Raw genomic sequence first — 24,473 nt, 5'->3', positions numbered from 1 at the left:
GTATTTCCGTTTCCGCCCGCTATGTATAATCTCGCGCAGTAAGCGCATTGCGAGTAGAGGTTCGCACGAGATCGCGCGGGAAATCTAGAGGTTCGCACGAGATCGCGAGGAAAATCTCGCGCGAACTTACTTTCGCGCTCGTGAACGGGCGCCGGCCATCTTGTTTTTCATTCATTTCCTGTGTCTGGGCATGGTGTTTAATCCTCTTGGTATCTTTGCCATCCTTTGCTTGTTTTCATTTTTTTTTTTACGATTTTGCTTCTTATCTATCCCTCTCTTTTCCTAGCTGTATATTTTTGTCTTTTCTGCTATTTTTCTTTACTTTTAAACTACTTTTTTAAACTCTTTTCTTTTCTTCTTCCCTATCCTATTCTTTCTTAATTTTCTACTTCTTCCTACCTTACCTGCCCAGACCATGGTCAAGCCAGGCGCCGTGAAGCTGCCCAGGCACTTGAGGGCCGCAGCGGCGGCGGGGAGTAGTGCTGGACCCAGTGGCAGGACAGCATGCGGGAGATTGAGGGGGGAGCAGGTGACGCGACGGGAGATATTCAGCCCGGAGGAAGTGGGCGCGCTAGTCTACTTCGTCCAGCGCCGCCTGCCCAGGACCATCGCGGGAGGCGGCAGGATCGCGGCCGGCGGCTACAACATGCGGGAGCGCCGGAAGCGGTGGGAGAAGGTGTGCTGGGCCATATCCCACCTCTACGGGGTCCAGCGCACCTACAGCCAGGTCACCCATCGCTGGACGGACCTCCTGGACCGCGAGCGCGACCTGCTGGACCAGCTCGGCTTGGAGATCCCCGGGCTTGGTGAGTAGTAGTAGCCATTTAATCACTCACTACTATGATGTTTTCTCCTGCTCTGTGTTGTTGTATTGCAAATATTTGTTTTTTACATGGAGCAAGCCAATAATGCCGCTGATGACGATTACATTGTAGTTAAATTATATTTCAAAATCTTCTGTGCATTTCAGGTGCACTGCTCTCCTTCTCAGTGGCGTTGCTACTATGCTTATTTGTTTTCTATTTCGTGGTCTCATTGGCCTGAGTAACTATTATGTATGAGTGTACTTTACAGAACTGCGTAATGCTAGACACTAGGGGGCAGATTACATTTACAAGCCCCTTGCGCCACGTTTACGTTGCCTTGCGTGACGCAACAGCGGCGTAAACGTGCCGCATCCCTGCGAGTCATTTACAGCATGACGCATCTAGGGAGATGCGTCACGTTATAAAGCCATGGGCCTGCACCACAATGGGTGCGTTCCTAGTACGCAGGGTGGGCGGTCCAGCGGCTGTGCGCCTCGCAAAATTGCCTGCGTGAAATGTACAAGATTTAACGCAGGCACTTCTGCGACGCTGCTACGTCAATTCAATTCCTTATGTCTGCTCGAAGCAGGCGAAAGGACTGACACAGCATGTTAAGTATTGGGTGGCCCTGAGCATTACTGGAGTTGCATTGCGTTGGCGACGTGACTCCAGCGATGCGCCGCTCTTACGTGACGAGATGCGTCACGCAAGTGCCTACCCTTGCGCCAGGGCGCGCCGCTTTGTAAATGAGGCACATCTGCCGTGTCGCTAGGGTAGTTTTGCGTGACGCATTTGATCTGGCGCATCTCTGGAGATGCGCCAGAACGCGTAAGTAAGTATGCCCCTAAGGGGCAGAATTGCAATTACCGTCGCATCCCTGCAAAGTAGCAGGGATGCGCCATTAATTGTGCGGCCCGCTACCACCACCAAACATGGTGCGCCGTATTTGCAATGCGGCGCACCATGGGCCCAAAACGTCACCGAAGCTTTACTGCTGGAGTTGCGTCGCAACGATGGCGCAGCTCCATCAATGCTCTGGGGTACCCTATCTCCCCAATGCTGGGTCAAGCCGTATGTCTGCTTCAAGCAGGTGCAGGGTTTGTGTGACGCATCATTGTCCTAAAGGTGACTGATTGATATTTTGTGTATTTCCATCAGCCACTATTAGGATGTGTTCCAGCGCAGGAATGCCCTCCCTTGCGCCGGAACGCCCCCTGATGGCGCAGGGCTTTATAACGGGATGCATCTCCCAAATGCGTCACGTTGTTATAATATTATACGCCGCACCATGGCGCCCTTTTTTGTTTAGCTGCTGCGTCACAAAAGTCACGCAAGAACGGCGCAAAAGAGCCGCAAGGGCTTAAATCTGCCCCTTCCTTTGTACCCCTGACAATAAGAAAAATAGTGGCGGTGGATTGATAGTTTGACTATTTAAATGACTGGTAATGTAGCAGGCAACTGTTAGTGTTGTCACTGATCTGACTGAAATCACAATGGAGTTTGTCTGTCACTTTGCGTCTTGCCTGCGGACTGCTGCCTGCCAGTCCTAGGTGAACGTTTCAGTACTTTGTTTAGTGAGTTACGTGACTTTCGAAGTCACAGGTCCGCAAATAAATGAAAAGTAACCATAATCAATATAATTTCACGGAAATATTTTGTTATTGTTCTTTTGAAATGTTTGATTTGGTTGACATTGACAAGCAACAATCATCCATGTTTTCTGTTCTTTCTTTCATGTTGTACGTCAGCTCCCCCCAGGGGCGAGAGGAGGACACAGGAGCAGCAGGCGGCGGATGCTGTTCAACAGGGCCAGGATCGGGCAGGCGAGGGCTCCTCTGCTGGCCCCAGTAAGTTTTCATTTTAGACTAGTACCTATTTTTCCTAGCGTTCCTCATTTGACTTTTTTCAAAATTGTCTTTGCTCTTCTTGTAGACTGTATCTAAATTCTTATCCTGCCTCTACTATGACTCCCTGTGGTATTACTAGATTATTCTTATTAGTCTGTCTGTGTAGCTAACTAAGATTGCACGGTTGGCGAAACTCCCATGATTCTAGTCAGCAATAGCTCTATCAACTTAGTGCAGTCCTCTGGGATTGTCCATAATGTCTTTTGAAGTGTTCTATCTGGACTCATGCTTGCAAAAATTGCAAAACCTTTCGCTCAGTCACTCTAGTCTGGACCAAAAAACACAGATTGTATTTAAGTTTAAAAGCTTTATTAAAAGTAAACACATTTATTAAAATGAAGTCATAATAAAACTAAACGTTTAACTGATAATGGAAAAGTGGTTAGTGCTGACGATTAATTGAAGACATTTCTTGTGGTCGAGCCGAGCTCTCACCTGGTTTCAACTTGATCTTGTTGTTAGAAGTCCATCTTCTGTCTGTGTGGAGAAAAATGGTGCGTGTTAAAAAAACAGCCTTCATCAGTTGTGCCAAAAAGTGCAGCAAGACAACCTTCCCTGGAAAAAGGGACATTTTTTTTAACTTTAACGTAGACAGTCACAAATTACATTGTTTTCACATGTCTTCATTCCTAGACCAAAGACTAGTGAGTGCTTTATTCTAACATTCTTAAATGTACTTTGTAGGTGGAACATCTGGTGGCGGGGCCAGTGTGGAGGTGGTGGTGCTCGACACGGAGGCGGAGGGCGATTCTTCAGGGGAGGAGGCGGCGGCTGTGAGAGTTGAGACGGTGGTGGTGGCGGCCAGAGGTAAGCTCTTATATATTCCTTACTTATTGAGATTGAAGACTAGCTGGGAAGGCAAGAATATGAGATGCATGGCTGGGTGAATGATGAAGCAATGATGGGTGGAAGGACAACAGCCTGGGTGGGTGACACAGAAACTGTATGTGTCCATATACCTGGATCATGCTACTATCTGACTCTTAGATAGCATATGTGTATCTAGAGCAGGGGTACTCCTAGTATGGCCCGCGGGCCGGTGGTGGCCCGGCAAGCCTTCCTTGGCGGTGCGCAGACCTTGCAGACAATCACTGCTCCCCCGGCCCCCACAGAGCAGAGGCTTTTTTGTATTTCACCTGTTAGCGCCCCTGCATCTCCACTCTGACAATCACTGCTCCCCCGGCCCCCACAGAGCAGAGTGGAGATGCAAGGCCACAAAGAGGTGAAATAGAACAAAGCCTCTGCTCTGTGGGGCCGGGCAAGCAGTGATTGTCAGGGTGGAGAAGCAGGGGCGCTACAACAAACAAAGCCTCAATAATATGTTCATGGTCTTTTAAAGACCTGTTAAGTACTTTGGTGTTGTTGTCTGTGTGTGCGCGTTGAGGAAGCGGTCTCAACCCGGGCTGAAGGCTGACACAGATAGACACACACACAGTGAGATGACAGAGGGGGAGGGAGAGGGAGGGCAGGAGGGAGAGAGAGATGGAGGGAGGGCAGGAGGGAGAGCAGGAGGGAGAGAGATGTATGTAAATGCTGGGTCTGGTGGCTCAGTGGATGAGGGCATCTGCTGCAGGGACCTGTGTGCAACCTCATGGTCACAAGTTATCGTTTTGCTTTAGCCCCGCCCCCTCTGACTCCGCCCCCACCAGTGCGGCCCTCGGCCCCAAACTACACTGTAAATGTAGCCCCTGAGAGAAAGTTTGTGAGTACCCATGATCTAGAGAGAGTAGACGGTCAGTGGATGAACTAAGTGTAACTTTGAAGAGCATGTAACACTGCACCCGCACGTCCGTTCCAGTGTAGGAAAGGCAAGGAAAAGAACTTTTAATTTTGTCCAAATACTACCATAAATAGTAGCAGTAGTTTGTATTGCAAGCACTGCATAGATCCGGTTATTATGGTGGCCACTCCCTACCTCTCTTAATAAGTTTAGTAGTACTCAGTCATTCATGTGTGGATGTATCACTGGTCACTCAATAAAAAGCAAAGCACCTAAAGTCATCCCATATATAAGCAAAAACATCCCATGTGAAGTGATAGATAATCAGATTATTTATCTTCTTCAATTTTCCATTTCTAGTACTCATTTCCACTGTAGGGTGAAAGTTAAATTAATTAAGCAGTAGCCCTTGAGTTGTAACAGAGTATTCTCAGTGCCACCCGTACTAGAAAAGTAAGAGCTTCACCACCTGCATGTACTGGACGGGTACAGTAACGCAACGGCAACGCAAGTCTAGGTCACTCCTCATGGCGTGCGTCTCTTTTTCTCGGGTGCAAGTTTACTGCGCTGGCATTATGCCGGCTTGCAGAAAATAACGTACCAATTTTCCAAAACAAGAGATAAGAAGAAGAATAAGACTGGTGTACTTTCATAGTCGACTTCAATGGAAGTCCACAGTGCTCGTAGAATTTGTTCCTTAAACTCCCACTAATGTTAGAGCAAGGATGAAGAAGTGTGAGGTTAGATAGATACTGGCCTCAATAGTTATGTAATGCACTTGCAAGTTGCTAGTTGTACTGCAACACAAATTTCTGCTGAATGATTGAGTTAATCTTAAAGAGCATTGGTTACAGACTATGTCTTTCTTTCTTCATATAGGTTCTCCTTCCAAACGAACAAGGAGGAAGGAGCTGGCTAGAGCGGCCCGGCAACGGAGGATCGAGGCCACTGTTGCGGAATATCGGCGGCTGGTGGCCCTGGAGGACGAGGAAAGTGTGCAGTCGACAACAACAACAACGTCGTCTGCATCGGCCTCCGTGGCCCCACGGGCTGCCACCCAGCACAGTGGTCCACCCAGACTGAGCCGGGCTGCCAAAGGCAAACGCCACCGCCGAGCAGCAAGGCCAACAGCTGCCTCTCACAGGCATTGCACCTGCAAGGCAGTGAAGGCACGCCTGCGCCGCACTACCCTGATGGTGTCCCGCCTTCAGCAGGAGCTCGCCTTGCTCCGCGAGGAGCATGATGCCCTGGCCCAAAAAGTTAACAGCATCCACCCATAGTGTCCCTTGCCCCTTTTTTAGAGACTTTTGGGGGGTGGGAATTGGGAGTTGGGTTTTTGGGGACTTTTGAAGGACAATTGTTGGGGTTAGGGAGGGTCTTGCGGGAGATTATTTTGTTAGGGATATAAATATACTTTTTCAAACTTTATCTGAGCATACCTGTTTTTTACTGCTTGCCTGGTGGGTGGGGGTTTAACGTTGACTGTTTTCCTGAAAGTTTAGTTCCATTTTCTTCCTTTAAGTGTAAATGCCCAAATGTTTTCAACACTAAGTGCCTCTCACAGACTAAGTGAAGTGAATCCAAGAGTCCTAGGACTTTAGTAGTACTACCTTCAGTCTCTCGTCTCTCGTACTAATACTCCATTATACCCCCAAACCACCAAACGCTTATCTTACCTGTAATTTGTGTTTGAAAGTAGGGCTAGACCCAGGGCTGGCTCCACAGGAAACACCGAATAAGGTTGGCAATCTTGGTCGGATAAAATTTCCTCATAGCGGTGGTACTAGTGGTGTGACACAGTGGCAGTTGCATGCCTATGAAAAAAAAGAAAATGAAATCTGGTTTGTCCTCCTGAGCAATTCAACGGTACAACTGAGAATATAGCAGGTGACAGAAGTACAGTAGAGCAGTGCCACATTGTAGCCTAACAAATGGTAAAGTATAACTACTAATTCGGTTGAAGTTCTTTCACATTAGCAATGGTTCTTTGTGAAGCAGAGTAAGAATATATCCTCGGATTTCTTCACCAGCCTGTTGCTATCACCTTATCCTCCCCAGCAAGTGTGTGGATTTATTGCTGTAATAATAATTTAGTCACACATCAATCAAAACCACACAGCCCGGGGGAAGAGGGTTAGGGTTTGAAAAATGGATCGGTACGGGGGTTTTTGGGAAAGGTTTTGGGAGACAAGAAAAAATAGCACAGCATAGACAAACTATTGTGAACATAAACAAATCTTTGGGTACAAACCTATCCATCAATCTTTGAAAGTGCATGCACTACTGCATGCATGTCAGTGAAAAGTAAGTAGTACATTCGACAACTGTGGAAAGAAAGAATGCGACAGTACAGGGCCTGTGTGGAATTATTGATAACGATATTCAACATAAGGTCTCTGTAGCCAGATACCCGAGAGCCTTGCTGGTCACTATAAATCCATTCACAACAACACTCAATGGGGTTGGTCTGGAAGGTGTCAGGTTTACTCCCCGTGATCCAGTCGATGCAAATATGGTTCCACCTCCAAATGTCACCAACACCCAGAAGTGTAAACACAGGGTGTTCGAGCCATTAGGCGGGGGAGAAAAATAACAAACTAAAATAAAAAATGTGGGATGGGTAAAGGTAGGGTCAGCAGGGAAAGGATACCTGTAACAGAAGACAAGACAGGCATCAGTGAAGTGCTGTCCTAACATACAAGGGTACTCTCATATAGTCTCACTAAATGACCAAGGAAGTAGACAAGTACCTGAGCACCAAGAAAACATGACCTTGGATAGGAAATACTATAGCCCTTCTGCCACAATCTGTGAGGAAGGCCTAAGAAACACATAAACATATAGTTAACGAACACACTCCTGTCGCACCAAACACACTCGCGTTATACTAAGACATCAAACCCACTACTCACAACATACCACAAACATGGTAGAGGACTCAATGTACAAAGGGGGTTCCAAATAGTCAAAGCAAAGATGTATGGTCCAACAAAAAGGAAGAGGAAAACGGTAGTGTGTAGGAAGCAAGAACTACAACACTGCGCTCTCTAAGTAATGACCCAGTAGAGAATCTTTGGTGAAGGTCAAACAGAAAAACGTAGTTGCGACCACCACTGAATTCTGCCAACAACACACCCCACGGTGCACTACACAAAGAGAACTGGGGTAGCCTGTAGTTACCTCACTACATGCCCAGTTATGGAGGTCCTTTGAAATACACAGTTATACAACGGAGACGCGTAGTTGTCCTTACTACCGCGCTCCGTTTTAATAGTACAAAAACGATCCCCGATGTGAACGCTAACACGTGGTATAGACCGCCACTGTGCTCCGCCACACACAATTCAACCAAACAGGAATTCATCAAAGGTAGAATTCTGTTAGAAAACAGTCACAGAACCTCCCTTAACAATCCGTTCAGGCAGTAATCAGCTGACCGCACGGGCGGCCGAAGAGTTTAGAGCGGCTTTACCTGAAGACGCGTGAAGTCCGTCTACCGCCAAGGACAGAACACGGAAGCGCTCCCCACTGAGCCTCAGGGGGGCGGGGGGGAAGGTGATAGTCCACAGGAGACACGATAGAAAAGCATGCAGAGCGTCCGCTCTCATGCCGGTGCAGAACAGAAACCAGAATAACGCGCAACAGGAAGCGCGTCTGTTCCCCAGATAAACTTCCTGCAAGTCTCCCGCCTACTCATGGGAAATGTAGTTTCATAGTACGGTAGGCGCTTAGGGGCTGCATAACCTGACAGAAGGTATAGTAGATAGAAAAGGAGAAATAGCTTTTTTTCTAGGTGTCCCCTCACTCACCAGGGTTGCCCCTTGGTGACATGCTTCATCATTGGGGCCATCCCAGTCCTCTACGGCCTGGGGCGTGCTGCGACTTGCGAATTACGTAGGAGCACTTACAAATGACTATGTGTGGTGCAGATGTGATAGTGGAGTGGACTAAGTGATGTGTTAAGGGATCAATTTAGAAGCCTAGAGAGAGCCAAGAAATGCAGTCACAGTCAGAGAAAAAGGCAAGGGATACTGTATCTATGTGGTTGTAGTGGTCCTGTTGGAAGTGGTAAGTAAGTTGCCTGCAGAAAAAAAATCCTCCTATTAGCGGCACTCCTCCATTGCAGCCGACGCTTCGTCCATCGATGTTGGTCACCAGAAGACACCCTGTAAAAAAAAGCACAGCATAGACAAACAATTGAACATAAACAATTCTTTGGGTACAAACCTATCCATCAATCTTTGAAAGTGCATGCACTACTGCATGCATGTCAGTGAAAAGTAAGTAGTACATTCGACAACTGTGGAAGAAAGAATGCAACAGTAAAGGGCCTATGTGTAAATTATTGATAACGATATTCAACATAAGGTCTCTGTAGCCAGATACCCGAGAGCTTTGCTGGTCACTATAAATCCATTCACAACAACACTCAGTGGGGTTGGTCTGGAAGGTATAGTAGATAGAAAAGGAGAAATTGCTTTTTTTCTAGGTGTCCCCTCACTCACCAGGGTTGCCCCTTGGTGACATGCTTCATCATTGGGGCCATCCCAGTCCTCTACGGCCTGGGGCGTGCTGCGACTTGCGAATTACGTAGGAGCACTTACAAATGACTATGTGTGGTGCAGATGTGATAGTGGAGTGGACTAAGTGATGTGTTAAGGGATCAATTTAGAAGCCTAGAGAGAGCCAAGAAATGCAGTCACAGTCAGAGAAAAAGGCAAGGGATACTGTATCTATGTGGTTGTAGTGGTCCTGTTGGAAGTGGTAAGTAAGTTGCCTGCAGAAAAAAAATCCTCCTATTAGCGGCACTCCTCCATTGCAGCCGACGCTTCGTCCATCGATGTTGGTCACCAGAAGACACCCTGTCCACTGCCTGCCTGATGCTGAATTGTGGCTCGCTACTGTGAAGCCTGACTCCATCCTTTTTTCCCCATTGCAGAGACTGAAACCCGGCCTGTAATTATTCAACGAAAAACAGGAAGTGATATAATATTACAACACCACTGATAAATAAATATAAGGTATGTAGGCTGTGGAGTGCAAAAAGTCACAATTTGATTTTCCTAGTAGACAGTACAATATTTTTGAAAGTGCGTACTCTGAGTCACCTTTTGAAGGATAAATAAGTATGGGCAAATTAATGTAGCGGATCTTGCCCCTCAAGCTAGGTGTACTGTAAACTGTGTTTTAGAACAAAATTAGATCTTCCTAGCAGTGCTCCCACCCAGACCCTTACTAAAGCCAGTCGCAAAAATGTAGAAGACCCCCAATCAAATCTCAAAAAACGAGGCCTAGCAGAAAACTGGTGACAAAACTTACTTTGAAAGTAAAAGTAGGCCGAAGTACCCCCTTCCTAATTACCCATTACCCACCGTGGATTGCATTCAAACCACTTGCAAGCAACCAAGCAAAAGTAGCCATAGCCAGCATCGCTCCAAGACTCGAAATCCCCCCCACTCAAACACATGCAATAGAAATACTGCTAACCCTAACGAACCCTAAGTTAAGAATAGTGGCAAAGGCTTTCTTTAACTATGCCAAATCCCCCCTTTCCCACCATGGATTTTCTTCAAATGACTTGCAACCAAAATTACACATTCTCACGAGTGCTCTAAGACCCCAGAACTCAGTTGGAAAAATCTAGAACACCCCGAAACACATGCAATCCTGCTGCTAGGGCTAACCCTAACGAACCCTAAGTTACAAAAAGTGCCAAAACTAAAGGCTTTTCCGCGCGGATTTTGTCCCAACCACTTCTACCCGGTATTAGACCTTCCCAGGAATGCCCCAAGACCCGGCAACCCACCCGCCAAGAAGCGTAACACCCCCAAACAGGCCAAAAGCAAAATCTCATACTTGCAATATTTCTGGGCCTTCGGGCCAAACGCGCTGCGTAGCTAGGCCATAAGTCGGGGTTGGCACGACGGATTTCCTGAAAAGCAAATGCAATCAAGATTAGAGTGTCCCAGCAGTGCTCCCAGACCACGAAACTCACCCACAAACACCAGGAAGCCCCCCAAACAGGCCCCCGAAAACGCTACATAGAGCAAAATGTCAGAAATAGCCCAAAAAAAAATCGGCCTGGATTTTGTCCCAACCACTTCTAGCCGGTATTAGACCTTCCCAGGAATGCCCCAAGACCCGTCAACCCACCCGCCAAGAAGCATAACACCCCCAAACAGGCCAAAAGCAAAATCTCATACTTGCAATATTTCTGGGCCTTCGGTCCAAACGCGCTGCGTAGCTAGGCCATAAGTCAGGGTTGGCACGACGGATTTCCTGAAAAGCAAATGCAATCAAGATTAGAGTGTCCCAGCAATGCTCCCAGACCACGAAACTCACCCACAAACAGACGGAACCCCCCCTAAGAGCACCTCAAAGGCAAGCAAGTCATCAAAAACACAAAAAAAATTCCGCCTGGGATTTGGTCCAAAACACTTTTATCCGGTATTAGAGCTTCCCAGCAATGGCCCCAGAGCCGTCAACCCAGGAGAAAACGAGTAGAAGACCCCCAAACAGCCAAAGAGCAAAAGTACAAAAATGGGGACTTAGTCAATTTTTCACAAATTTCCCAAATCACTCCGCGCGCGCTCTGCAGCTAGGCCCTAAGTCCCCTCTGCCACCATGGATTTGCTTCAAACCTCTTGCAAAGTAAAGTATATATAGCCAGCAGTGCTCCCAGACCACGAAACTCACCCACAAACACCAGGAAGCCCCCCAAACAGGCCCCCGAAAACGCTACATAGAGCAAAATGTCAGAAATAGCCAAAAAAAAAATCGGCCTGGATTTTGTCCCAACCACTTCTACCCGGTATTAGACCTTCCCAGGAATGCCCCAAGACCCGTCAACCCACCCGCCAAGAAGCATAACACCCCCAAACAGGCCAAAAGCAAAATCTCATACTTGCAATATTTCTGGGCCTTCGGTCCAAACGCGCTGCGTAGCTAGGCCATAAGTCGGGGTTGGCACGACGGATTTCCTGAAAAGCAAATGCAATCAAGATTAGAGTGTCCCAGCAATGCTCCCAGACCACGAAACTCACCCACAAACAGACGGAACCCCCCCTAAGAGCACCTCAAAGGCAAGCAAGTCATCAAAAACACAAAAAAAATTCCGCCTGGGATTTGGTCCAAAACACTTTTATCCGGTATTAGAGCTTCCCAGCAATGGCCCCAGAGCCGTCAACCCAGGAGAAAACGAGTAGAAGACCCCCAAACAGCCAAAGAGCAAAAGTACAAAAATGGGGACTTAGTCAATTTTTCACAAATTTCCCAAATCACTCCGCGCGCGCTCTGCAGCTAGGCCCTAAGTCCCCTCTGCCACCATGGATTTGCTTCAAACCTCTTGCAAAGTAAAGTATATATAGCCAGCAGTGCTCCCAGACCACGAAACTCACCCACAAACACCAGGAAGCCCCCCAAACAGGCCCCCGAAAACGCTACATAGAGCAAAATGTCAGAAATAGCCAAAAAAAAAATCGGCCTGGATTTTGTCCCAACCACTTCTACCCGGTATTAGACCTTCCCAGGAATGCCCCAAGACCCGTCAACCCACCCGCCAAGAAGCATAACACCCCCAAACAGGCCAAAAGCAAAATCTCATACTTGCAATATTTCTGGGCCTTCGGTCCAAACGCGCTGCGTAGCTAGGCCATAAGTCGGGGTTGGCACGACGGATTTCCTGAAAAGCAAATGCAATCAAGATTAGAGTGTCCCAGCAGTGCTCCCAGACCACGAAACTCACCCACAAACACCAGGAAGCCCCCCAAACAGGCCCCCGAAAACGCTACATAGAGCAAAATGTCAGAAATAGCCCAAAAAAAAATCGGCCTGGATTTTGTCCCAACCACTTCTAGCCGGTATTAGACCTTCCCAGGAATGCCCCAAGACCCGTCAACCCACCCGCCAAGAAGCATAACACCCCCAAACAGGCCAAAAGCAAAATCTCATACTTGCAATATTTCTGGGCCTTCGGTCCAAACGCGCTGCGTAGCTAGGCCATAAGTCGGGGTTGGCACGACGGATTTCCTGAAAAGCAAATGCAATCAAGATTAGAGTGTCCCAGCAATGCTCCCAGACCACGAAACTCACCCACAAACAGACGGAACCCCCCCTAAGAGCACCTCAAAGGCAAGCAAGTCATCAAAAACACAAAAAAAATTCCGCCTGGGATTTGGTCCAAAACACTTTTATCCGGTATTAGAGCTTCCCAGCAATGGCCCCAGAGCCGTCAACCCAGGAGAAAACGAGTAGAAGTCCCCCAAACAGCCAAAGAGCAAAAGTACAAAAATGGGGACTTAGTCAATTTTTCACAAATTTCCCAAATCACTCCGCGCGCGCTCTGCAGCTAGGCCCTAAGTCCCCTCTGCCACCATGGATTTGCTTCAAACCTCTTGCAAAGTAAAGTATATATAGCCAGCAGTGCTCGCAGACCACGAAACTCACCCACAAACACCAGGAAGCCCCCCAAACAGGCCCCCGAAAACGCTACATAGAGCAAAATGTCAGAAATAGCCAAAAAAAAAATCGGCCTGGATTTTGTCCCAACCACTTCTACCCGGTATTAGACCTTCCCAGGAATGCCCCAAGACCCGTCAACCCACCCGCCAAGAAGCATAACACCCCCAAACAGGCCAAAAGCAAAATCTCATACTTGCAATATTTCTGGGCCTTCGGTCCAAACGCACTGCGTAGCTAGGCCATAAGTCGGGGTTGGCACGACGGATTTCCTGAAAAGCAAATGCAATCAAGATTAGAGTGTCCCAGCAGTGCTCCCAGACCACGAAACTCACCCACAAACACCAGGAAGCCCCCCAAACAGGCCCCCGAAAACGCTACATAGAGCAAAATGTCAGAAATAGCAAAAAAAAATATCGGCCTGGATTTTGTCCCAACCACTTCTACCCGGTATTAGACCTTCCCAGGAATGCCCCAAGACCCGGCAACCCACCCGCCAAGAAGCATAACACCCCCAAACAGGCCAAAAGCAAAATCTCATACTTGCAATATTTCTGGGCCTTCGGTCCAAACGCGCTGCGTAGCTAGGCCATAAGTCGGGGTTGGCACGACGGATTTCCTGAAAAGCAAATGCAATCAAGATTAGAGTGTCCCAGCAATGCTCCCAGACCACGAAACTCACCCACAAACAGACGGAACCCCCCCTAAGAGCACCTCAAAGGCAAGCAAGTCATCAAAAACACAAAAAATTTTCCGCCTCGGATTTGGTCCAAACCACTTTTAGTGCTTCCCAGCAATGGCCCCAGACCCGTCAACTCACCTGCAAAGAGGTAGAACAACACCCCCACAAGTGCTGAGTCTTTCTTCATTGGGCGTAAACCAGCCCTCTGCTTTAATGGAAATAGGAGTCTGGAGGAGGAGGATAGAGGAGCATGTTCTTCTGAACTTGTGAACCTGAGGAATGCAGACTGCGGCACCTTCAAATAAATTAGCAAACAAGTGAAGACAGTTCTGCTGATGGGCTTGTTTTTGTGATTATCTGATTAAAGTTTGAATTATATTAACTGTGCACAGCAAAGAAAGACAGACACACAGGAATAAAAGTGAATAAGGATGAAAAAGAAAGTTATTGATTCGTTGTCTCATTTTCAGGGCTCGAAGTCGGTATCACGGTCCAGGAATAAGAATAAGGCTTCGTCATCATACTCTGCGAATTCAGGCAGGGAGAGCTCAGTGTCACCTGACAGAGTAGAAATTCCCTCATCTATGTTGCTGGCCACCTCCTCTTCATCCGGCACGCTCTCTCGTACTCTGAAATCTGGTGGTATGAGGTGCTGATTCATCTTGATCATTGTTAACCTCTCCACATTTTTGGGCGAGAGGCGGCTCCGTTTGGGAGTTACAATCCCACCAGCCGCACTGAAAACCCGTTCAGAAGACACGCTTGCGAGTGGGCAAGACAAGTAGTTTAAAGCCAGGTTGGTGAGCTGTGGCCACAATTCTTTTTTCCCATGCCAATACGCCAATGGGTCAGAATTAACATAGACCTCTGTTGAGTCATTCAGATAGTCCTTCACCATCGACTCAAGGTCCTCATCCAAGGTTCCTCCACTTTGCTTAGCTCTTGCTGTGCCTCTGACCTTTTGAGAACCAAACCCACGCAGAGCTAGCCAATCCTCTTCAGCCTCCAATGTTTCTGTTGTCTTTCGTGCAGATGATCCGGTTGCCGGTGTCTTTAACGGCTGAGAGGTCACTTGTGCCACAGCCACAGGTGCAGAAGTGGATTGTTTTGACTGGGGATGGCCTGCTGATGTACTGCCATTTCCTTCAATTTCCAGCCGTTCTGTTTCAAACTTCTTGGCTGACAAGGCTAGCCAACGTTTGTACTTTAGAACATATTCATCATCAAAAGGAAAGAATGCTTGGCCTGCCAGCGCCTTTTTGTAGCGTGGATCCAGAATAGTAGCACAAATGTAATGCTGTTCTGAGTGGATCTTTTTAAGACGTTCATCACCTTGTAGGAGCTCTAATAATTGCTCGGCCAGAAGCAAAGAGTCTTGGTTTTTATCTTTTCCAAACACAGAACACACCTCCTTCAGTTGGTCCTCCAGCATGTACAACAATGGGATAGCTTTTCCCAAATTAGAGTCCTCCTTGCTGACTGCACGCGTGAAGAACTCAAAAGGACGAAGCATGCGTGTCAGGCTTTCAACTATGTTCCATTGCGGCCCACCCATCCTCAGCTCCTCTGCACCCTCTTTAAGGAAATATTGATCGAGTTCCGTATACTGCTCATACAGACGCTCAAGCATGTAGAAGGTTGAGTTCCAACGTGTTACCACCTCCTGGATGAGTGCTTTCACTGGCATTTGATGTTGATATAGCAGGCTCCTCAGCTGCTTCCGGGCCTTAAAAGAATGGCTGAAATGCTTGCACATTTTTCGGCAGGTGTCCAATACACTGTACGCTGCACTGCCTTTATTACCCAAGAATTTTTGGACAACCAGCTTTATACAGTGCGCCAAACACGGCACTCTGAAATAGTAACCGTCCCTCATGGCCTTAACTATATTGGCGCCATTGTCTGTGGAAACATAACCAACCTTGCGTTTTAGTGGGGACAGACAGTTAAGGACCTTTGTGTTAAAGACATCCAAAATGTTTTCTGCTGTGTGACGTTTCTCCAAACCAAACATGGCTAGTGTTGCATGTTTCCGAGCACCTTTAAAAACAATGTTAGTGTCAACACCTGAGTTTAGCTTTGCTTTAGCCCCTGAAAAAGAGACCCAGTGTGCAGTGATGCACATGTAATCAGCGCCTGCGCCACTGGTCCACATGTCTGTTGTCAGATGTATAGTGTGAACAGCACTCTTCTGCAAAGCTGCCCCAATCACCTTCAGAACATCTTCATGTAGTGCTGGAACCGCAACTCGGGCAAAATAGAACCGGCTAGGAACCTTCCATTTAGGGCAGAGCGCTGTCACTAATTCTAGAAAACCAACCCCTTCTACAAAAGAAAAAGGGAGAAGGTCCAGAGCTAGCATTTTAGCCAGCTTAGTGTTATACAGACGGGTCATTGGGTGGTTGCGTTCATATTGCGCTTCTGTAAACAACATCTTTTTAATGTTGCCCTGGACCAATGATTTACAGGATGATGATGATCTCTTCGACCCAGTTACGCTCGCTGATGAACTTTTCCGCATTGATGTCTCACTCTCTCCCACACTCTTAGTGTGGCTCCCATGGGGTGTGCTGCTGACATGGGAACTGGGTGTAAGTGAAGTGTTTGAACCGTCTTCTTCTACCTCCTCGTCATCAGCAGATGAAAAATCAACGTTTTCATTACGTGCAATTCCGGCTTTCTTGACCGCCTCTAGGTGCGGAAACCATTGGACAGCGTGCCTTCTCTCAAGATGACCTCTCTGGCCTCCGGTACCATAGTTAGAACCAAGCTTACCACGACTAAATCGAAGCTTACAAAGGCTACAAATGGCTACGTTTTCCTTTTTTGGGCAAACACTAAAGAAGTCCCAAACTGGAGACTTGAAATGTCTTCGGGGGCCGGAGGAGGCGGCGATACTGGTGGTGGTGGTCCTGCTGCTAATGCCAGATGAAGTGGAGGATGTGGATTGCCGAACTTCAGTACGTTTTGCACTTTCACCACCACGAATTGAGGTCGAGGACGAGGTGGGTACCTTCTTGCGAAGAAATATGGAAGCGGTAGGTTTTGGTGTACTACTTAACTCCAAATCTAATGATTCCATTTCCATTGCCTCCTCGCCGACATCATCATCACGCTCAGCAGCTTCTCGGGATAGGGTCAAAATGTCTCTTTGCTGCATGCCCGGTGGGGCTGCAGTGACCTTTGTGATGACTGGCTCGTCGTCATCGTGAGAGGCTTCATCACCAGCAGTATCTGTCACTTCTTGTTGAGCCTCATCACACTCCATAGGTTTGAGTTTTTGGACGACCTTCCTTTTACGCTTAGGTACCGGTGTCAGATCATGGTGTGCCTCACTGTCAGACCGCAGTTGTGGTTCCCAAGACAGATCACTTGCATCAGAACGAGGTGGGCTTGAAGAAGATGTAGACACCCCCCTTGATCTTTTCCTTGCTAGGGATGTGGAAGACAATGAATGATCATCAGGAGGAGTGGCTTCCAATGATACCTCGGCTTCATTGTCGATTTCCTGATGTGCCCCTACTTCGGGAGGAACAACTATTGTGGGCACTTGTGAACCTCCATGCACCTTTGCTTGCGCATCTCCTTTTGCTGCCTCTCCTTCCACATGTACTTGGGCGTGTACTTGCACATGGTGTTGTTGTTGCGGCTGTGGTTGTTCAACACTTGTCAGATGAGTTACAACAACCTCTGTTGATTCAGGGACATTGCTGCTACTTTCTTGCGATGAGCCAACATCACTGGTCGATGGTGATTGGAGAAGTACACTGACTGCCTCTGAAGCACTCAAGGGCTTTGACTTAAGTTGGCGTGGTGGTGGAGGCACTGAACCCAATGGAGCAGGGGTGCTGCTCCCAGCTTGGTCCCCAGCAGAACCTGCTGCTGCAGGCGTACTTTTTTTTTTGCTCCCAAAAAACGTGGCGGGTGGCACACCAGCCTCCTTGGTAACTTGCTTCTTCTGCTCCTTACTAGCAACTTTCTTGCTAGAGGAGCTACGGAGAACTTTCTTTGGGGGCGGGGCCATCTTCTTCAGAGCAGGTCAGACAGCAGGCCGCAGTTGCACGAATTGTAGAGTTGTCTGAGGCCAGACGTGACGTCGCGTGACGTTATGCTGCACACACACACCGCTGCAGGACTTCTTCCTGGCACTGGTGGTTCTCTTGAGTCTTGTGCACCTAAAAAAAATGGAAGACAGAGGAACATCAGTTCAGTTATAGAGCACAAAAAAAATCGAAAAACACTGCAAAATCAGCACAATCCCAATCCATCCATGCCCTCCATAATGTTTAAATTCAAGACAACCCACAGAAAGACTAGGCCCATGCAAGACTCACTAGTACCCCTGGGCATAAATAAAGGTTGAAAAGTAGGCAAAATGGTTGGAGGCCTAACAACAAAGCCTGCATTCAAAATGGCCACTTGCCTCCTAGCACATGGCCAGGGCCTGCCTGTACCAGCACTCAAAATGGCCCCCACCCACATGGCCTGTCCCCATGAACACCCCCAAAAATCGAAAAACACTGCAAAATCAGCACAATCCCATTCCATCCATGCCCTCCATGATGTTTAAATTCAAGACACCCCACAGAAAGACTAGGCCCATGCACCACTCACTACCCCTGGTCAAGGCCCCAACAACAGGTCAAAAATCGAAAAACACAGACAAATCAGCACAATCCCATTCAATCCATGCCCTCCATGATGTTTAAGTTGAAGACAGCCCACAGAAAGACTAGGCCCATGCTAGACTCAAATACCCCTGGTGAAAAGGCCACAAGTACAGGCCCAAAAAACGAAAATCACTGAAAAATCTGCACAATCCCATTCCATCCATGGCCTCCATGATGTTTAAATTCAAGACAACCCACAGAAAGACTAGGCCCATGCAAGACTCACTACCCCTGGGCATAAATAAAGGTTGAACAGTAGGCAAAATGGTTGGAGGCCTAACAACAAAGCCTGCATTCAAAATGGCCACTTGCCTGCCAGTGCCAGCACATGGCCAGTGCCTGTAGCTGCACTCAAAATGGCCACCAGCCACATGGCATGTCCCTCCCCATGAACACCCCCAAAAATCGAAAAACACTGAAAAATCTGCACAATCCCATTCCATCCATGCCCTCCATGATGTTTAAATTCAAGACAACCCACAGAAAGACTAGGCCCATGCAAGACTCACTACCCCTGGGCATAAATAAAGGTTGAAAAGTAGGCAAAATGGTTGGAGGCCTAACAACAAAGCCTGCATTCAAAATGGCCACTTGCCTCCTAGCACATGGCCAGGGCCTGCCTGTACCAGCACTCAAAATGGCCCCCACCCACATGGCCTGTCCCCATGAACACCCCCAAAAATCGAAAAACACTGTAAAATCAGCACAATCCCATTCCATCCATGCCCTCCATGATGTTTAAATTCAAGACACCCCACAGAAAGACTAGGCCCATGCACCACTCACTACCCCTGGTCAAGGCCCCAACAACAGGTCAAAAATCGAAAAACACAGAAAAATCAGCACAATCCCATTCCATCCATGGCCTCCATGATGTTTAAATTCAAGACAACCCACAGAAAGACTAGGCCCATGCAAGACTCACTACCCCTGGGCATAAATAAAGGTTGAAAAGTAGGCAAAATGGTTGGAGGCCTAACAACAAAGCCTGCATTCAAAATGGCCACTTGCCTGCCAGCACATGGCCAGTGCCTGTAGCTGCACTCAAAATGGCCACCAGCCACATGGCATGTCCCTCCCCATGAACACCCCCAAAAATCGAAAAACACTGCAAAATCAGCACAATCCCATTCCATCCATGGCCTCCATGATGTTTAAATTCAAGACAACCCACAGAAAGACTAGGCCCATGCAAGACTCACTACCCCTGGGCATAAATAAAGGTTGAAAAGTAGGCAAAATGGTTGGAGGCCTAACAACAAAGCCTGCATTCAAAATGGCCACTTGCCTGCCAGCACATGGCCAGTGCCTGTAGCTGCACTCAAAATGGCCACCAGCCACATGGCATGTCCCTCCCCATGAACACCCCCAAAAATCGAAAAACACTGCAAAATCAGCACAATCCCATTCCATCCATGGCCTCCATGATGTTTAAATTCAAGACAACCCACAGAAAGACTAGGCCCATTCAAGACTCACTACCCCTGGGCATAAATAAAGGTTGAAAAGTAGGCAAAATGGTTGGAGGCCTAACAACAAAGCCTGCATTCAAAATGGCCACTTGCCTGCCAGCACATGGCCAGTGCCTGTAGCTGCACTCAAAATGGCCACCAGCCACATGGCATGTCCCTCCCCATGAACACCCCCAAAAATCGAAAAACACTGCAAAATCAGCACAATCCCATTCCATCCATGCCCTCCATGATGTTAAAGTTCAAGACAGCCCACAGAAAGACTAGGCCCATGCACCACTCACTACCCCTGGTCAAGGCCCCAACAACAGGTCAAAAATCGAAAAACACAGAAAAATCAGCACAATCCCATTCCATCCATGCCCTCCATGATGTTTAAATTCAAGACACCCCACAGAAAGACTAGGCCCATGCAACACTCACTACCCCTGGTGAAAAGGCCACAAGTACAGCCCAAAAAAACGAAAATCACTGAAAAATAAGCACAATCCCAAGCCATCCAGCCCCTCCATGATGTTTAAATTCAAGACACCCCACAGAAAGACTCAGTCCACCCACCACTGAGTACCCCTGGGCAAAAGGCCCCAAAACAGCCCAAAAATCGAAAATTCCAAAATTTTAATTGCAGCAACTGTATTGCCCCAAACAAACTTACTTGTAAAATTTCTAATCCAACAGTGATCCAAAGAAAGTCAAAAAGGCCTCAAATCCAAATATCCAGCAGCATCCACAAAAAGTAATCCTTCCAGCTCCAGACCCAAATGAAAAGTGACCAGGAGATGGACAGAGCACTGGGAGGAGCCTGCTGAACAGGAACAGGAAGTTGAAGACTGTGGGGCACTTCCTTCCTCCCACCCCCCCTGCCCCCCTCCCCAAAATGGACTCCTCGCTAAAAAAGTGCAGGCAAATGTCAAACTAAGGAGTTATTCAGATAAAAATCATCATTTCTAGAAGGTTTATGCTGCTTGCTGGTGGATTTCTTGTGCAGAATTGCAAATTTATATTTTCGCTCGCCGCATCTCAAATCTCGCAATTGCGAAGTACCGCGAGACGTGATCTCGCCGTACTCGCGTTGACAAACTATCGCTGGCAAGCCGCGATGACGTAATTGCGCTCGCCAATTCCCGCGGGATCACACAGCAAGATCCAAAATGGCGCAGCACTCGCAAACTATCGAAAAAAACAACTCGGCAAACGATGATAAACGCCGCGCGCCGCAAAAATTGTATCACCAACGCCGCGCGCCGCCAAAAAAATCCGCTGCGTGCGAATTTGCGGATTTTGCGGGAAATCCGCAAATCTCGCGGATTGCGGATTTCCCGAAAATCCGCAAAATCCGCGAGCGTAACGGATTTTCCGCCCATGCTTACCACTGACACACCCAATTACTCACTGATACAGCCTCTCTCAGAGCAACTCACACAGCCAAACAGCTGCTCACACAATCACTTAAACACCCATACAGCAACTCACACACCCATACACACAAGGATGCATACAGCCACACCACCACTCACATTGTTTATGTTAGAAGTAGTATCACTCAGTAGTGTTTTACCTAGTACACTAATGTAACTTTTGTAGTCGGTTAGTATATATGTTTAACAATCATAAACTCTTAAAAAATACTTACACTCTCTAAATGATGTCATCCCTGATGTCATTTGAGATGTCATCAGTGAATGTGATGTCATCAGTATTGTCATTGACCATGTCATTAGTGATGTAATATCTGAGGTTTTTAGCAGTGCATTGTAGGGTCCTACATTATAGTTAGCTCCGGTAACTATATTTAAACGAAATTTAAGCCAAAACTTAACATCCCAGTAATCCTTGTCAGTAACTGCTCTTTAAGTTATCTAATGTTCTTCCATTCTTTTTGTGCAAACAATTAGTATGCAGGCCTCCCTTTTCAGAGGATTGTGCTAAGTTGGTGCCACTGTTTACGGTAGGCTTTGCCACGGTCAAAATGGGAGGCCTGCATGCTATTTGTTTGGGACACCTTGGAAGCAGCCAGGGTTTGTGGGGGTATTAACCATAGCACTTCAGGAATGGGAGAACTACGGATACCTTAAAGAGCAGGTACTGACATGGAGATATTAATAACGAATGCACAGGAATGATTGGTCTGGATATAATGTGAATTAAGTGTTGCTGCTTTGCCCTGCATGGAATTTACTCCATATGAGGCAATAGGAGAGCATCGTTATTTCATCATTATAAACATGCCATTAAATAACCGTTTGTAAAAATGAAAGATACATTGAAGCCTTTCTCACAGTTGTAAGGCACTATGGAATTTGAAGTCCTGTCAGTACGGGGACACTAAAATCATTGACTCAATAACTCAAATATTTGCTAAAAGGGTGCATTATCAAGATATTGATATGGAGTACTTGTCATCATGAGTGTCATTCGATTCCCCAATACAACAAGGAACTGTGAACTTGTATTATTGATTGACAGCGTGTACCTGAAATGTTTGCACCTTGGTCCTTATTCACTGTTTGATATTGCAGTCCATTTAAATTCACAAGCAACTGCTCCTCGTAATTTGCATATGATTAAGACCCAGCTGGGTCAAAACGCATAATGCTGGGTCTGCTGGCTCAGTGGACTAATGCGTCCACTACAGGGGCCTGTGGTAAACCTCATGGTCACAGGTTCAATTCCTGGTGGGTCAACTCAGCCTTTCATCTACCTGAGATCGGTAAAATGAGTACCATTGAGTTGGGTAACAATAAACGACTGTTATTCCGCACCAAGATACCTATGGGTGAACGTGCGCTTTACAAGCACACATATTATGTTAATGCTGAACTGTTGGCTTACCTGCTACAATAAAGAAATTGGTCTTTTGCCCACTCTTGATTGGAGGGCTTGTTTTTCACACTGTCCCAAGGCGCGTGATTTTCCTGGTGTTGTATTTGGTGGTGGCGTTGCCACCAAGCCTCGCCCAGCCAGGTTGGGAATCCTTTTTCGCCGAAATTCATTAGAAGGCCCATAATGTAATGCAACACCTTGTAAAGTTCGACATGTTGTATTACATGTGGGGCAAAGGCAAGCATTGTAACGGCATGCGTTTTAAAGGCATACATTTGGTGACTAACTAGCAACCTGCATCTCAGGAGTGTAGTTAAATGTGAAAATAATAACATTAGGGAATATCGCTAACTAATGTTTTGCCAAAAAATTACATTTCCTAACTTGTGCAGTGAAATGAGATATCAAAAAAATGCCTTTACTACCTGCAGTGATTACTGTCAAATCTATCACCAATTTCTCCAATAAAGTGCTGTTGAAGTGTCCATTTATGTGAACATGTAAATGCAATAGTTTCCACAAATGTAAACCTGCAAATCGTTTTGACAGCTTTAATGTACATTTATATACACCATTTTGGGATCTGTAATGAAAGAAATTATATATATTTTAGTAGTATATAGTCATAAAACACCCCTTGAACTTGTACAATGTATTGATCTCCATAGTGTGTTATCTATTAAGGTTTAACTATGATTTTTTGTGCTCTTAGACGATTTGATTATAATATAATTGTAAATTTCTCATCTCTTAAAACACCTTTGTGAGTTTTTGATTATCATACATGTGCAAAACATTGTAAGTGGGTACTTTGGCCTGATTTATATCTTGACGAACGGATTACTCCGTCACAACCATGATGAATATCCCATCCGACGAATTATATATCCCATTATATCTTATGGGGGTTGTATTTCGACAGACGGGATACCCATCACCATTGTGACGGAGTAACCCGCCCTCCAAGATCAAAATCAGAACCTTTATAAGTAACGACATTGATTATGCAATCACAAGTAGTTCACTTACCTAGGTGGGCAGCATAGTATGTTGCATTTTACACAGAAATTGCTGTATTGTATTCAGTCATTTTATTGTGCTGGTGAACCTCTTAAGTGTTTCTAGTACAACATATTTAGTTTATCGTGCTGTGAAGTTCTTAGATGTTTCGAGTACAAGATATTTACTTGCAAAACTTGACAAATATGACTTTTTGCTGATAACTTTATTACAAATTTATTATGCTAATACACTGAAAAAATCTAGGTGGATGGCATGTTTGCAAAAGATCAGCAAAAACCAATATTTGTTCACATAAACAATCTCTAGATTCACAAAATTAGTAGGTAGGTAGGTAACTTTCTTTATTCGGCATTATACAAAACACCATAAAAGTACAGTTAAAAATGCTAATAATACACGTATTCTTGTCATCTATACAAAAGATTAAAAAGGGAAAAGGGCACAGAAGTATTCATTACAATTCATTAGTCCCCTGTCTAACCCCCACTCCTTTCCACGGATCCTCTTGTCTCTCTTAATTAAGTGCTAGCCTTAAAAAACTTTTAATGGAGAGCAGGGTCAAGGGGTCTTGCGCCATTTGTAAGTGTAAAAGGGCAACCTTAGCATGCCTAAATTCCATTTTCTTCAACAAGTTAATTAGATACAGGCACCTGGGCAATAAATTAAAAGGGCATAATAATACAAAATGAAGGGTATCCTGCAGAGATCGTTGATCGCAGCCGCAGGGACCCCTTGGCTCTGCACAATGAGGAAAACCAGCAGTTTTAGCTAATAAATAATGTAAAAGGTTGATCCTAAAACGTGTTAATAAAAATCTGTCCTGAGCGTTGTGTGTAAGGGCAAGGTACGGTTCCATTCCTTCGCTAGACCTCACTAAGCTGTAGGCTCTGACTGACTGTTTGCCCCAGTCCTT

General features: G+C 46.5%; 1 protein-coding gene across 1 annotated transcript in view; it reads left to right on the top strand.

Moving 5' to 3' along the window:
- VIPR2 (vasoactive intestinal peptide receptor 2) overlaps positions 1-24,473 on the top strand; it is a 1,121,328-nt gene that overhangs the window by 88,646 nt on the left and 1,008,209 nt on the right. The window lies entirely within an intron of this gene.

Source organism: Lissotriton vulgaris, chromosome 10 (genome assembly GCF_964263255.1).
Source record: "Lissotriton vulgaris chromosome 10, aLisVul1.2, whole genome shotgun sequence".
NCBI classification, from domain to species: Eukaryota; Metazoa; Chordata; class Amphibia; order Caudata; family Salamandridae; genus Lissotriton; species Lissotriton vulgaris.
This window is presented reverse-complemented; position numbering and strand designations above follow the sequence as displayed.